We start from the raw sequence: 4,349 nt of genomic DNA on the forward strand, positions 1-4,349 counted from the left end.
ACCTTGCGTTCCGCCAACGCGATAGCTGTGTCATCCGCCGCGTCCCCGGCTCTGTCCAATGAAAACGCAGCAACGCTGTTGCGCAGTAATGTTCGTAGAAATGTGGTGTACCAGTGTGTCGCTGTCAAATCCCCATACTCTGATTTTGAACTATGATACAAATGAGTGTAAAATGTGACAGTTAAAAAAACATTTTGTTGTTGAGTACTATATAGGGGAATGGACCTTTACAGGAAATTGGCAAATTACTAATTGATGAGTTGGAAGTATTCTTTGAAAATACTCCTTGTATAGCTTTATTCTTGTGCATCCATTTAACTCTGTATCTTTGGGAAAGAGCTTGTAAGTAAGCATTCCACTGTAAAGTCTATCTACACCTGTTGTATTCAGTGCATGTGACAAATACTATTTGATTTGATTTGAGCTTTTTTTGTGTGTGTTTGTTTGTGTTTGTATTTATTAAGGATCCATATTAGCTGATGCCAAGGCAGCAGCTACGCTTCCTGGGGTCCAGCAAAATTAAGGCAGTTAATTTTAAAAACATTACAATACATTTCACAACACCTAAAGTGTGTGCCCACAGGCCAGCCACTACTCTACTACCACATTATCTACAACACAAAACCCATGTGTACGTGTGTATAATGTGTATGTTATCATGAGTGAGTGTGTGTGTGCGTGTGTTTGTGCCTGTGTGTGTGTCTCTTCACAGTCCCCGCTGTTCCATAAGGTGTATTTTTATCTTCTTCTTTTTTCAATCAGATTTTATTGCTTGCATGGGTTACTTGATGTGGAATAGATTTCCCTGTAGTCATGGCTCTATGTGTGCCTCCCATAGTCTGTTCTGGACTTGGAGACTGTGAAGAGAACTCTGGTGGCATGTCTTGTGGGGTATGCATGGGTGTCTGAGCTGTGTGTTGGTAGTTTAAACAGACAGCTCGGTGCATTCAACATGTCAATACTTCTCACAAAAAAAGAGTAGTGATGAAGTCAATCTCTCCTCTACTTTAAACCGAGAGAGATTGACGTGCATATTATTAATGTTAGCTCTCCATGTACAGTACCAGTCAAAAGTTTGAACACAGCTACTCATTCCAGGGTTTTTATTTATTTGTACTATTTTCTACATTGTAGAATAATAGTTAAGACATCAACACTATAAAATGTAGAATCACGTAGTAACCAAAAAGGTGTTAAACAAATCAAATATTTTATATTAGAGATTATTCAAGGTAGCCACCCTGTGCCTTGATGACAGCTTTGCACACTCTTGGCATTCTCTCAACCAGCTTCATGAGGTAGTCACCTGGAATGCATTTTAATTAACAGGTGTGCCAGTTGTGTTGTGTCCAGGTAGGGGTGGTATTCAGAAGATAGCCCTATTTGGTAAAATACCAAGTCTATATTATGGCAAGAACAGCTCAAAATAAGCAAAGATAAAGTCAATCTGGAAAATGTCAAAAACTTTGAAAGTTTCTTCAAGTGCAGTCGCAAAAACCATAAAGCGCTATGATGAAACTGGCTCTCATAAGGACAGCCACATGAAAGGAAGACCCAGAGTTACCTCTGTTTTAGAGAATAAGTTCATTAGAGTTAACTGCACCTCAGATTGCAGCCCAAATAAATGCTTCGCAGAGTTCATGTAACAGATACATCTCAGCATCAACTGTTCAAAGGAGACTGCGTGAATCAGGCCTAATGGTCGAATTTCTGTAAAAAAAAAAGAAAAAAAGAAGAGACTTGCTTGGTCCAAGAAACACGAGCAATGGACATTAGACATTAGACCGGTGGAAATCTGTCCTTCGGTCTGATGAGTCCAAATTTGAGATTTTTGGATCCAACCGCCGTGTCTTTGTGAGATGCAAAGTAGGTGAACGGATGATCTCCGCATGTGTGGTTCCCACCATGAAGCATGGAAGAGGTGGTGTGATGGTGTAGGGGGGCTTTACTGGTGAACGTGTCAGGGATTTATTTAGAATTCAAGGCATACTTAACCAGCATGGCTACCACAGCATTCTGCAGCGATATGCCTTCCCATCTGGTTTGCGTTTAGTGGGTGTAACGTAGACACTGGAGTTGAGAAGCAGGTGCAGGTGGTAAGTTTAATATGACAAATAACATGGAACGATCCAACGTAGGAGTAGTGTCTAGACATGAATAACAGAAACAATACTGCCTGGGGAAGGAACCTAAGGAAGGGCCAGATTAAGGGGAGGTATTTAGTGGACAAGATGGTGCCGGAGAACAAGGCTGACGTTTTACGTATTCCTAACTAATTGTGCTTTTTGTTCGTTTCTTTGCTTTGTTTGTAACTTATTTTGTACATAATGTTGCTGCTACCAACTTTTATGACCGAAAACATATTCTGGACATCAAGACTGCGATTACTCAAAACGGACTGGCAGAATCCTTTTTTTCCTTTAACGAGTCCGACGAGCCCGACTTGAATGATATACTGCTTCCGAGGGAACAGGCACAGATCACCGTAATTTGGCAGAGAAAAAGAGGCCAGAGGACGGGCTGCCTTCGGACAATTCGTAGGCGATCAAGTAATCCCCCACTTCCTTCCATTCTAATAGCAAACGTGCAATCTTTTGAAAATAAAATCGATGACCTACGTGGAAGATTAAACTACCAACGGGACATTCAAAACTGTAATAGCTTATGCTTCATGTCTGAACGACAACATTATCAACATACAGTTAGCTGGTTATACGCTGTATCTGCAGGACAGAACAGCGGCGTCTGGTAAGACAAGGGGAGGTGGACTATGTAATTTTGTAAATAACAGCTGATGCACGATATGCAAGGAAGTCTCGAGGTTTTGCTCGCCTGAGGTAGAGTATCTCATGATAAGCTGTACACCACACTATCTACCTAGAGAGTTTCATCTGTATTTTTCAAGGCTGTCTCCATACCACAACAGACTGATTCTGGCACTAAGACCGCACTGAATGAGCTGTATTCCGCAATAAGCAAACAGGAAAACGCTCACCCAGAGTAGCCAGGGACTTTAATGCAGGGAAACTTAAATCCGTCTTACCAAATGTCTATCAGCATGTTAAATGTGCAACCAAAGGGGAAAAAACTCTGGACCACCTTTACTCCACACACAGAGACACATAAAAAGCTCTCCCTCGCCCTCCATTTGGCAAATCTGAACATAATTCTATCCTCCTGATTCCTGCTTACAAGCAAAAATTAAAGCAGGAAGCACCAGTGACTAGATCAATAAAAAAGTGGTCAGACGAAGCAGATGCTAAGCTACAGGACTGTTTTACTGCATACAATAGCTGTAGGATTGACAGAGGCATTGAGGGGAGTTAGAGGGACATAAATTACATGTTCTTACATGATGACTGCTAATACCCCTGGGCCAATGTACATTTGCAGCAGCACTACAACAGCTCAGCGACACAATGGTGGGGATTATCTGAGCAGGGCCTGGGTCATGGATAAGTCATTGTCTCAATGCAGCCTTGAAATGCGCGGACAGAGTCCAGGAGCCAGGATGATTTGATGGACTCCATAATTCCTGTAGAGCATCTTCTGTTTCCAAAAATTGTTAAAGTTATCTATAAAAGTTATGGCAGCCGAGCTACAGTAGTCTTTTAGCCAGGTGTGTAATGTCAGTAGCCTGCAGAATCTTTCACAGCCGTGGCCCATTGATGGTACCGGGCCTGAAATAATTGGCCGCTTTTTGGAATCTTTCATACTTAGAATCAGTTCTTTAAAATCAATTTTCAGCAGTTCCGAGCTAGCCCTCCTAATGTCGTTTGACCCCACATGGACAAGTTGGAGCTTTCAAAAGAAAAATATGTATTCCGAGTAGCTTTATTTTCTCATTGTCTTTTAGAAAATAGCCCAGCTATGACAATAACAAAATTATTCTGTACATATTACAACTTTTTTTTAAAACATAGTCTACTCTGTGTAGAACAGTACTTCGTGTCAAAAGAAAAACAAAAGTGATGCAATGCAACTCAATGCTGATGAGGACGTGTTCATCTGCCTGATAATAAGTGACGGCCTGCAGTTACTTATGGCTAATCAGCGCCATCTCTGGGAAAATAAGTGTACTGTTCCTGTCTGTATAACTATCATTATAGATCATGGTGATGATGGCCTAATAAATCCACCACAATAAAATCAGTTGATTTTAGTTGAGTTTCATATCTGATTCATTTAAACAAACCTTCTGTCTTAGTATTATGTGCAGTGCAGTCTGTGAATGTCCTTTCAACAACTTGTATGTTCAGCTACTGTTTCCAGTGGAGGGGCTAATAGTTTAGCCTGCATGGGTTAATCAGATTAATATATTTTGAAGAGAAACATTTTGGACAAAGGGA

This window comes from Oncorhynchus kisutch, linkage group LG30 (genome assembly GCF_002021735.2).
Source record: "Oncorhynchus kisutch isolate 150728-3 linkage group LG30, Okis_V2, whole genome shotgun sequence".
NCBI lineage: Eukaryota > Metazoa > Chordata > Actinopteri > Salmoniformes > Salmonidae > Oncorhynchus > Oncorhynchus kisutch.